The sequence below is a fragment of the Melanostigma gelatinosum genome, assembly GCF_949748355.1.
Source record: "Melanostigma gelatinosum genome assembly, chromosome: 5".
Lineage (NCBI taxonomy): Eukaryota > Metazoa > Chordata > Actinopteri > Perciformes > Zoarcidae > Melanostigma > Melanostigma gelatinosum.
The window spans coordinates 20,490,968-20,504,217 of NC_136638.1; positions in this window are offsets into that span (position 1 = coordinate 20,490,968).

Sequence of the window (13,250 nt, forward strand, 5' to 3'; positions counted from 1 at the left end):
TCCATGGTTTTCTTAAATTTTCTATTATAACAATGGATCAAATAATTATTTTACGAGGTATAATAGATCACTCATAGCGATGAAAACAGAATAGCGTCTTCCAACTCCAATGCTTTGGTTTTACGATCAACAACCTGTTCTCTCTCAAAACCTATTGTGCTAATGCAGAACATGCTTGCAGAATTTATTCTTAATTTTATGAAGAAGAATGGCAAATTCAACAGTTACAAACTATCGTCAAGTGAAAGCCTTTCTTTAAACTGCAGACTAGTTAAATACCAAACCTCGGTAGTTATTGGCTGCAAGGCAGTAATGCAACTTTTTCCAATGTGACTCCACACTTTGACATTGAGTTTTGGACCACAGAGTCTTAAAGTGACCTCAGTCACGCCAGCAAATCTGCACTTAAATCAAAGGAGAAGGAGAAGCAACACAGACTTCAACTGAAGTCACAAGGACAATTTCTCTGTCAGATTTGCTTCAGAGAATGTTTCGGGAAACAATCTCTCCTGAAAGTGTAGCTCGTTCCTGTTCAAAGACCTGTCAGCAGCATGGGTTCTTTTTAATATCTGCCCGCGAGCCGTCTCCTCGCCCCCCCACCAGCACACCTAATCTGGTTGGCAGGAAGTGATTTGATCTTGGGTGAAAAGCGAAGCATCCGAAAATCTAATGGATGGGGGACATGAAGTGCCGCCCCGGCCATTTGACCTTGCGTGTTCACGCTGGTTTCGAGAGTGGGAGATGGTGACAGCAGGTGTTTTGCCTCCCGGCCCTCTTGATGTGCAATGGCAGCACTCTCATCTCATCCTTTCTGTCTGAGGCCACAGCGGCAACGGGCAAACACGTCGTATTTAGAAGAAGAAAGCGACCGGGTGTTGTCCTGGAAGCCAGATTCTTTTGGCAGGAAAAGCCTCAAGCTATACCTGTGTTCATATATTTATTGATCATCCCATTTGATCACAACTGGGGTCTTTTATACATTAGTAATTCTGGCCATCATTTCTAAGCAACTAATGAGATTTGGGGACATTGAAACATCACCAGAATGATGTCTGACCGTGCAAGAAACACGCTGAAGATCATACAGGTTGTGAAGGAGCCAAACGATCTAAACCACTTTATTTGGAGGTAAAACTGAAAGTGAGCACATCTGAACTGTTGGTAATAATCTGGCATTGCAGAGGAAAATGGTGCGCACAAACTATATGGCAAGTACACTCGGTCAAAGTCAAAACAGCAGCTCAGACTGCAATCTGTGATGGATGTCTAAAGTCTCATCTTTCTCGCTCCCTTTGACTTGTTTCAAACGCTTTGTGCTGCAGTCCCAGATCTTTACAATGATAGATTACCTACACATATAATACCCCAGTTGTAAAAACAGATAATTATTTCTTTAACTAACCTTTTAATGGTATGGTAAAAAAAAAACTTGTGTTTATTTGTCAAAACATGTAGCCAAGTCTAGTTAAAGGGACTCGGCTAAAAGTTGTAAAAATACCTCTTAAATAAGTTTCAATACACATTTTACCACCTCTGAACTAGAAGGGGTTGAAATGAGTTCAACATGTTTTCTCATGCAGGTGACTCATATTCATAGCTGCCGCTTTCACTTCTCAGTTGATGTTTGAACCTTTTCAGACTCTCTCAAAGTGCAAAATGGCAGAATGCCCCAGTGACATTTTCAATGTTTCATGTTCATTCCTCTGGACCTTGACTGGGGTCCCTGCAGTGTCTCATATCCCTCGCCTCCCCAGTTTCCATGTAAACTGTCACGCCACCGGTGACGCCGTCCCCACCTGAACACCATCTCTGCTCAGACCACCAAAGGTGCCCTTGACTCAAAAATGTTGTTCCCTGTACAAAAAACATCAGGCGAGTATTGAGTCAAGAGGGTAATTATTTGAGGAATCTTCTCTGCATCTGTGGCAGGAAATCAGTGTCCTTTTCTCCACAGGTGGCTCCACATCTGGAAGCTCCAGCTGCAGGGGAGCGAGTATCCGGAAGGGCAGATGGATGGATGCACTGTGGCCGGTGGAAGTCCTTATTACACGTCCACATCCTTCTAGAGGAGCTCGCCTGTTGAGGCCATTAATCCTTGGCTGCTTCAGGGGTCGTATGTCACCTCTCGTCCATCACTTCGTCATCTGCAACACCATCTCACACTCACACACACATACACACATACACACACACACACACACACACACACACACACACACACACACCTGGCAGGCCCAGAGAGACAGATTTGATGTGATGGGTCTGAGTTAGCCATGCGTGAGGAGCCAATAGGATGTTTTCATCACTAGGAGAGGTGCACTGACAACAGACAGAGTGGTGACCTGAACAGGTCAGTCAAACTCATCTGCTATACCTGCAGTGTCCCCTCAAATCAGGCATCGAATATGTTACAAACTCTGGAGAGTTTTTTTTTTTTTTTTTAAATGTCTGCAGTATATTTTCTCATGCAGCAAGAACTTAGTTTCCAAGTTGCAGACATCTCAATTTACTTTACTCCTTTAACCTCATAAAAGCAAGATTCTCTTCCAACCTTCCCACGGGAAAAAACAGGGAATTGTAGACCTCTCTACAACAGAAAAGGTAAACACCAGTTTGAACCTTTTAAGGAGAGTGAAACATATACCACCAGGAGACAAAAGATTCATCAAAATGTCACCAAGTCAGTGGGAGTGAAAAACGACAGCTCTGGTATTGACCAAAGTGCAGATGTGGACCGAGCAAAGACAAAGATCTAGTCCGAACAGGAGAAAGTATGCCATCCTTTTTTTATTTTGATAGCATTGCATACATGAAACGTTACGTGCTGATTGATCAGACATAGATGCCAATGACAGTAAGAAGTACAGCTTGGTATATATATGCTTGTTATTATAGTATCTGCTTATTTACAGCAAGTTGCAGTAAAAAAAGAAGTGTATTTTGTATTATTGACAGTTTGTTAAATTCCTCCCCCGAACAGAGATTGTCCAATCAGAGCTTAGCAACCAAACTAGGCACAGCAGGCCTGCCAAGTTTTGAATTTCTCCACACGTTGAAGCTGTGCACATGGGGCTGTAGTTTGAAGAAAGGTGCAACAAACTGACTGAACATAGTGCTTATCTGTCTTAAGCTACAAATATTAGCATGTCTGGCTAAGGAGCTTACTGACTGGAGTGGGAACCAACCCACTTTGCCTCCAAGGCCAATGTGCATACTTGAGCTACATTATTTATGAAGAGTTAAAGGTCCTCATCTAAAAAAACGTTTTATATTGTGAGTTTAAAAGTGAAAACATGCCAGGTTGTGTTGTAACCAAAGAGTGTAAAATGTTGGGACTAACTGGCTCTACACTAAAAATACAAGTAAACAATGCTATTTCTTTATTTTCATTTATCCTGCATGGATTATCAACTGATGCCGATCCTGACTTTTTCCCTCATGAAAGCAACTTTAGCATTTGCATCTACTTAAGAGCCCCTTTACAAGATTCTCCTTTGTTGTAAACATTAAAAAGTCAACCCAGAAAAAGCAATCTCAACCAACTCATGGCGCTAACGTTAGCTTAATATGGCTATAGCTAGATAGCTACAACTAATAATAAACTCAGCAACAGCTGCAAGGTAGCTTATGAACCGATATGAATCTGCTACCGTTATCAATGTTAACAGCATTGCAATCAATGTGTGAGAACGAAAAGTTTGACAGGCAGGGGTTAGCGAACGGTCAACAACAGCAACACAAATCATATTTTGTGAGGCCACCCTGAGCTCAGGTCCACACAGTAACTATTAACATATTATTTTTGAGTTTAACACCTTGTTGTTCATTACACCATTATGGTACAAAAATAGAACACGTTCAACTACTTAAGAAAATCCTGTGGTCCATTTTTAACCAGTTACTGAACAGTGCACATCAGCTCTCCAGCAGAAACAATCTGTCACTGGGGGGTTTTGGAAACCCCAAGACAAGTCAAAGAAGTGATGAGTGAACCAGCTGTCCTCTCTGCTTCTTAAGCCCCATGTGGATGTGCACACACGCACAGCTCTCATCTGCCTTTCTGCTTCTCTGATCTTCTACTTGTTTAATGTGTGTCTGCTTGGAGGGAACAGAGTAATCTTGCTTAAATGTCAAACTTGGCACATCCACTCTTATCCATCTCCCCTCCCGAGTGTACAAGCTCCTGTCTTGGGAAACACGATATCACGTCAAAACAGTAGAAGAACAGAAATAAGTTATGGACTGAAAGTGCATGGGATCCCTTGAAAGTGCTCAGTGACACACACACAAAAAAGACGACGCTCTTCTGCTTTCTTTTACAACAGGCAGCTGGTCTTGGCCCGTGAATCCTGAGATAATTGGTTTTGTTTGCAGGCGCTGAACAGTTTATTTTCATCCAATTTTTACATCACAACTGTGGCTCAATGCCACTGTGACTCCTACAGATGTAAACATATGAATAAGTGTTTCAAAGACGGGAACTATTGCCTCACCAACGCTCACTTCTGGCCCGGCACCACACACCATGCACTTATCTGCACGTACTCTATGAGAGAAATCTTAAACCGACCTCCTTCTGCTGTTATTACTAATGCAGACAGCAAATGAGAAATATTCTCACTGTTTTTCTAAGAAGATAAAAATCATAAGGAACCTGCAAATATTATGCACATTACATTTTTTTTTTAAAAAGTTGAAATGTTTTTGGCCATTTTTATGAAAACAGCATCAAAGCCTCATGCCGCTTGCCGAGTGCTTTCCGCGGTTGACGGACATCTACGTGCTGGAAGTGCTTCAGTGAATACTGACGCAAGATGGGATTTTTTTTTACAGGCTCCCACAGAAAGACCCTCAAATGAAACAGAAAACACATTGTGGGTCCAAATTACATGAAATCTTTTCATCTGACGCCACCAATGTCAAGACAACATCGCTGTTTTCTAATCTGAACACTGTGGTTAAGGTTTGAAGGTTTAGTCAAAAAAACTTTGCCTTAGCACGTGATCATGATTTGGGTGAGAATAACTACTTGGATAAGATTAGGGGACCTTCCTCGTCATGATTACAACAATAACCACTTGTTATTAGGCACAGATTAAATCATATGTAAGTTTACAGACTCTCGCTCTACCTCCCTACACTCCTAATTTGAGTGTAATTCATTTTCCAAAAATGGGACAAAATGACAGCAAACAAAGTTAAAGGTAATTTGACTGTAAGCTTTTTTTTATTGTTTTCTTATAGATATTGCGATAATATTGTTTTTGTGAATTATTGAGACAGCCCGAGTGAATTCATTTTACAACAAATTAATCGTAATTATAATCTTGAAAACAAAAATTGCAAACTTTACCGAGTTATCGTTACCTTGTTCTTTGGTAATATTCAACAAAATATATGTTTTATTTTGGGCTGTTATTTGGATAAAACAAGACATTTCAAGAGAACTAATGGAGAAATGTTTCACTGCTTTCTGTCATGTTATAGACCAAACAATTCTTTGATCAATGAAGAAAATAATAAGGCATTTATTGATAAAATTACAAAAATGTTTGGGGCCTGCCCACACAGAGATTGCAACAATCAAATGACCAATATTAACATCATCATTTTGAACCACAAAATCTTCCTTAATTTTTTTAATTTCTTTGCAAAACGTTGACTTGACTTTCACAGGTGTTACCCAACATTTTGCCGGAAAATTGAATTTTTTTTTGTTAGATATTGTTATTGTGTTGGTTATGGTGAAAGATTTTGTTCAGGAAGTTCGGTCCGAACACTAATGCTGGTCATAAATCAGCTGCTCGTTGCTGGATTATCGAAGAACATGCTGTGAAGCAGGCGTTTGGAGCGTGTCCAACTCGTGAACAAAGAGCTGCCTATCTCTCCCCTCTGCTCAGGCAATGCACTTGTTAAATTCTGCTTGACGTCTTTTTTTGGCTTCCTGCAGGCCGGTATCGCGCCGCAACCAAAAACTTTCGTCTTGCCTTTTAAATGCTTTTCCGGCCCCCTTCTCTCCCTTGCTCGCTTTCTAATTTGCTGGTCACAGTTAGAAGCCAGCCAAGTGGGACTTGGTCAGTAATTGGAGTCTCTGCAGTGACTGCCTACAGCACAGCTCCAAACGATGCACCGGGGAGGCTTCCTAGGGAAAACTCAATATGCTCTTCACACTTAAGTGTAGTCATCATTAAGATTTTTCCACTGAAGTGTACAGTACACTACTTGTTGGCAACACTTTTGAATAATAGGCAGCTGTAAGAAAATACAACCATTGTTCGCTTTTGGGTGTATTTCTTTCATCTCACCTCTATTTTAAATTGTCCTTCATTCATTTCCCACGGCACAGCTCTGTTGTTTAAACTGGGTCAAGGTCCTTTCCATTCACAACATTGTCTTTTCCCAGTCTATCAGCAGTTACAGACATGCACAGTACATCAAAGCAAACACATTTACAATATACAATACAATACAATACTGCTGTTTGATTTTAATCCAGCTTCGTTTTTTTCTGTCGATCACAAGGGAGTTATGATGAAAATGAACTTGCCTTGAAGCATGACAATTTTGTTTTGATTACCGTATATTTTTGTCAACATAGGATGGAGTTTTAATCTAAAAACTCGAGGATCCTTTGAGAGGTTGGTCGACTATACACCGAATCAGAAAGGTCTTCTCAGGTCTATAATAATTATATTTAGAAGAAGTACAATATTTGCCGTGTTTAGATTCAGTGTAAATTAGCCTTGGCGCTACATCACAGTGCAAAGGCCACATATTTTGTGAGAGACGTAAACCTGGCAGCTATCTAATGCTTTAAACCACATCCTTAAACATACAGCATAACTCTTCCCAATGTATGGTGTCGTTTCTTGTACTGATGTACCAGTACAGTGTGTGCCATCTATCATATCCTGTTGATTTCAGTGCTAACACTCTATGGTTGATATTACTTCTGGAAGGTATTAAAGGCTGAACTTGAACACATCGACTGCATATTTGTCTGACATCCTCTGCTGCGACAGAGATATTGACTGAGCTGCACTTGAGTAATAAAAGACATTAAACGGTGATGCCCCGACCCACTTTAAAGATTATGTGCTTACTTCAGAGCCCACTGTGGCACCAAAGTGAACGCATAAACAAAGTGTTAATTGCAAAAAATTGATTCGCTGCCAAGTCAGCGGTATGGCTGAACTGCTGCTCCTCCACAAAGGTCTAACCCCCTCCGGCTGACGCGGGAAACAGTCTGCAGATTTCGTGTGAAGGAAAAGAAGATGAAAGGGAATTGAGTCCAAACTGCCTTTCAAACATTTATATTGTTCAGCCTCTTGAGGGCTGTCAAAACTCCTGGAAAGTGAACTCAGGCCTCCACTCTGCCGAGGAAAGAAATCCCATCGGTGCAAGTATAGCTCTCAGGAGTGGGAGCATAAATTTCACCTTCAAGATGCTGCTTCTGGAGCTCAACATATATATATAGTATGACAACCAGACCGCACTATGAATCACGGCTGGTTGCCATCATTTCCTGATTAAGAGCCCAAAAATTAAGAGCACTCTCACACCTGGTGAAGTACGCTGAGAGTCCTGACACGCAGGCACTTGGGCGACATTGTGATGAATGCGTAAGTGATGAAACACAGAGGCGCTGTGACCCCCCCCCCCCCCAGAAACCAGTGCTGCTGCCCCTCAGGAGGACAGAACACATTACATTCACAGCCTCTGGCCTTGGGTAGATGTCGAGATGATGTAGCAAAACTGCAGAGAGCACGGCACGTTGCTCGATTAAGTCTTGTTCTCTTCACCAGTGCTGACAGTTTCATGTTCGTTATTAGGCAAGAGAAGTTAAATATGGTATGAAAACCTCCTGCACGAAAGAAAACAGAAGCGAGCTGCTGAAATTCAAGGAGCTTTCACCGTCTGACCAACACAACTCCCTGTCTGGAGTCATTGGATGGAAGGAAGCGGATGATAGGCTGCTGAAGGGCCCGTGTTGACGAATTAAAACAGGACGAGTGATGACTCGGCTCATCCTCAGTGAGTTATCGTTTCGTGGGCGTCTCACTACGCGTGACTCCGCTCTCTGTGTCATCCTCCAGATAGTGAGCTCAGGTTTCCTGACAGGACATGTTCAGCATGGTGTCACCTCGACGACACACGACGCCCATCCCACATCATCGAGACGGTGAGGAGCGCAACTTGTTATGAAACAGCCACGATGATGCAACTCTGGGAGCAATGTGGCCTTAAAGGGTATAAACAAAACAATTGGCTGTGGAATGGCAGATGACTCCCCTCAGCTGAAGAGTTTGTGCTCGGTAAATTGACTCTTAGCAGGAAGTGGTGGGCCATTTTTGAGGTGTAAAAGAAATGCTGCTGGTACAAAACGTCCATAATTCACCAGCTATTTAAGGGGGCTGCTCTTGGGCCACATAATTCTTAATGAGTCGGGGTGTTTTTAAACAAGAGGGTCAACCCAGTCACATTAATGCAGTCCACTGTTGCAGCATTGAACCGCGAAAACCTGACATTAATCCTGAGGGTAATGTGGCCCTTCCTCTGGCTAATGAAATCTGAAGCTTTTAAATGGCTGCACCTAATGACACTCCCTGACAGTTTTTGAATTAAGCAGCCATGACTTCTGGCACTGGACTAAATAGCAGACAGATGGCTCTCACCAAAGTTTTGTCCACCCAACCCCATCACTGATTGCCCTTGGGCTGTTGCATGCGATGCCGTACCTGCTTGAGCATTAGAGCAGCAAAAGATTTTGAATCAAGACGACGCGAACCTCCACTTATCTTTTATCAACAGTAATAGAGGAGTGTTTTCTTCCTTTAGCGAAGACATTCTTTTATATTGTGATTGTTTACATCTTGTTTGTATTCTAGCAGTATTTTTCTCCCCTGTCTTTCCTGAAGCATTTCCACTTTTCTTGGCAACTGTCAGTCAGTAGAATAGATAACACTGTTGTCAGGAAGTGTCATGCATGTGTGTTCACATGCGTATGTACTAAAAAAAGACAGGAACCTGCTCATCATAGCTCCACAGTACTAGTGGGTAAAGCTCCACTATAGTAGCTATTCATATTGAATGTATTTATTTCTTTGCAAAGTGTTTTTTCTGCTATATTTTGAAACTGGCAATGCTTGCATACATTTTTGTTGGCTAGCATTCTTATTATTTTTCTTCCTTTTGTTGGCTCATTGGCATGTTTTCTGGCACATTAGCAGAACAAGCTGTCAATCCTTGCAATACCTTGAGACCGAAGGGATGTCACATATTAACTTGAGAGAAATGGCAGTTTCTTTTACAATTACAATGGGCGATGGGACGATGGGATTTTTGGAATACTGCATTTGACATACTACATTTTGGGAGATACTGAATCTTTTTCTGGCATACATTTCTGGTATGTGGTATGGTAGATTGGGTATTGGAACACGGTAAGATTTTTTTATTTGTTTTTTTTGTCCTGTTTTCTTTTTCTTCTTCATGTTTTATAGCTTTAATGCGTTACACATTTGCATTACTGCCCTCTGCAGTCAGTAAGTTACCGTAATTGCATCACTTACATCCTCTTACATGCGCTAGTGTAGCAGGATATACAAAATGTGCACCCGTTAATGAAAGAAATGCTCTATATGGCACCACAAGTGGTCAAAAACCCCACGGGTTACCTTTGACATTACATATATAAAACTCCCAGTCTTCCCACTGATGAAGAAATAGACACCAGAAAAGAGGGATTCTATTTCATAATTTCTCTTCTCAGCAAGCTTTCATTTGACTGAATGCTTTAAAGAAAATATTGAACATGTTGCACAGTAAACAAATGATACAGTACATACCCTACATGTGTAATCTAATACAGAATATATTACATCTCCTGCTATTTGGTTGATTTGCTTCCCACTGGTGCTTGGACATTCTTCCCAAATTGTACATTCTCGACCCCAGTAGGCCCTTTCCACCACAGCCATTTTGACATGTTATTGCAAGGTAAATGCAGGTAATGAATTATATTAGTGATGGCTTTGTTCTATTTAAGTGGGACAGCATCCTGGTATTAAGAATGCTAGCCTACTGGAATGACTGTGACACACGAAATAGAATGGGACCAATCAATTACACCTGTGTTTAACCTGCTATCACGTGTCAGAATGGCGGCTGTGAAAAGGGACTGAGAGAAGCATCAGTTATTTTCCAAAGATCTACAGTAATGAATGACTCTTAGTGGTGTCAAGGACCGTTGTCGATCCGTACGGATCCCCCTCTTGGTTCAGCATGCATGTGATCCGCAGACTAATTACAAGGTTTAACGTTAACCATCATAGTGTGAAATAAAGTTTTACTGACTATCGATAACCGCCAATATTCAGTAAAATATGCGATCAGGACATCAGCATTTATACTTCGCCGATCTCTAATAATGTGACATTTTAAACAACTAATCCGTGTTGGCAGCATCACTAACTGCTAACGAAGGTTCCATTCAGTTACATCATGATGCGTTCAGGTAAGTTATAACGTTATCGTAACGTGTTCAAATGTAATCTCGTCAAATGTAGTGTTGGTGAGAAACTTGAACAAATCCAATTGTTTCAAGGCAATGTTACCATTAAGCAGCGTATAACATATAATAAAACTACCAATTACAAAAATAAAAAAGTTATATTTTTTCCCTTTTTTTCTTTTGTGCTATTACGATCTGGGATCCGATCCGTGTCTTTAATACGATCCGAACCGTAATTTATGTTGTCCGCACCGCGACTGACTCTATCATGGATTAACTGAAGAAAGATGCGAGCTCTATCATGAAATACGTGAAAGATTATAATATATTTGAATAACAACAGCATGTGTTTCTGTGGCGTCGACAAATGATTGCTTTGCATTAACTTTAGTCATGATGCCAGGCAATCAGCCTTTTTGAACAGACATTAAATCCAGCCAGACTTCTCAGAGGACAGTTGAGCTCGTCACAGCTGGGTGCAAACATGACATTTGAAACCAGATAATTGCTGATTTGATTGCTCCAAATATGTGATGTGTGCAATCTTCCCCCGCCAAATAAATCCATTAATTTACAAGCTGCCAACCACAGAGAGAGAGAGAGAGCGGTCTCTCATGGACTTTTTCTGAGGCAGTGCCACAGTGAATAAACATCTGCAGAAAACAGCTCAGACCTATTTCTTTCATGTGCAACAAACAAACCATTCCAGTAAACCACAGTGGAACACTGCAACTGCTGCCAGGGGAGACAGAGTGTGAAAATGACTTTACAAGGTTTGAAAACGCGTCACAAAACCAGAAAATGGAGCTTATTTCATATCAAGCTTAAATGATATCAGTCAGGGAGATGATGCACGAAGCTTTTTCTCTCTAATATTAGTCTTACTGAGTAGAAATAACTCAAAACTTGCCATTAGCGGAAAAGCATGTATCCCCAACAATGTTGACTACTCACGCACAGTTGCACAAATGTCACCAAATTTGAGTGAAACATGATTTTCAAACAAAGAGCAGCGTCACTTTCTATGCACTGTGCGCTTTAAAGTGACACCAAACGCGAAGCATACCAGTCTTATCTGAGCTGAAGAGCCTCCCACAGGCTCAGTGTCCAGATAATGAGTGAGCACCGAGGGGCCCGACCGCTCATTTGATCACAAACACATCAGGACGAGCAGGGCAAAACCCTTCAGCTGCCTGCTCTCCTTTTAACCAGCCGGAGTGGTGATCAGAGAGGGGAATGTGCTGCCATGTTGGAGAAATCGGCACACCGAGCATCATGCGCCGTTTTTCCCAGGGTCACTCGGTCACCTCGCCATCAGCCCGTATGGTTCAGGCCGAGCTGTCGGATAGCTTCGGTGCCGGGGCTGAAATCCAGACATGCAGATACCGTACAACACATTTCAGAAGCAAGACCGAGTGTTGCAGTGTAGAGATTTCTTCTGGAATGAGCACAGTATTTAAATAGGAACAGATTTTGGCTACTTTGATTAGAAACAGTTGGTAATGTGATGTACTGTAACCGACAGTGTATTAACGTGTGCTCAACTCTATTGAGCTGGGTTTCATTAGCAGCTATAACTATGGTAAATTCTACTGTGAGTGAAGGTTTATTTTTTTATTTCACCCTGTACCAAAGCTCTTCCAAAAACTCAAGCAAACTGTTATAACTTTGGAAGAAACCCACTCAATTTGACAAAGTTTCACAACAACTGCCGATCAATTTGAGAATATATTTTTCACTCAATAACGGCTCTGGATTTCGTCCCCAATCCCTTACATTGGAAATGCATTATGAAGGGATCTCTCTGAGCAGAAGGACATTATGCAGGTCTTTAAAAACATGCAAACTCTCGTCTCCTGAACAAAAGTCAGACGTGCTACAAACCCATACACCACCTTAGCCTCAACACCGATAACTTCCACCACATTGGCACTGACTGTTGACATTGGAAATACATTGTGTGCTGCAGAAACAGCCAATATGGACACAATTTCTATGCTGGGCTGTTGTGTTTACCAGACTGCTGACCCAAATATCTGTGGGCAGGGCGGTGACGTAGGTGTCTTTGGGTTCATCCGTGGAGTTCGTAGTGTGCGTTCATGGTTTGATAGGAATGTAAAACGTATTCCAACAGCTGAAATCTAAGGCAGGAGAAACAGAAGCCAACACACAGTACAGCGAGATCCATAACACATTTCAGAGAAGTACAAATACCAGCCTGGTCATCAGTGCCACACTCATAACTTCAGAAGATCAAAGAGCTTAATCCAACTTAGAAGTAGACTTTTGAAGTGGGCTTGTATTGTAAGTGCACTGATTTCTAATCACCAAAGAATGTGCCTTAAGGTGCCTTTAAAAAGAAAGGAAAACGTCTTATCAAATTCTTCCTCAAAAAATGCTGATTTCAAGCTGTTTCGAGTGGAGAGCTTGATTACTCCACAGCAAAATAACAGAACATGAACAAACACTGGTAAAATCTGTGAGCAACCACAAAACATTTACTTACAATTACTTTTGAAGGTCCCCTGAAGCAACTCTCTACAATTTTGCAATTTATCTGAATGCATTTATTTGTAGACTGTATTCTCTTCTTCTCAAAATAAAGCACGAAGAAATGTTTCGCTGATTTGTTACAGTGAAAATGTGTTGTATGTGGCTACGTGTCGACAGCACTGAAAGGCATGGCTGTGGTGTGAAAGACTCCAGCTTCACAGTGTTGATGTGCTGGAGTGGCTGT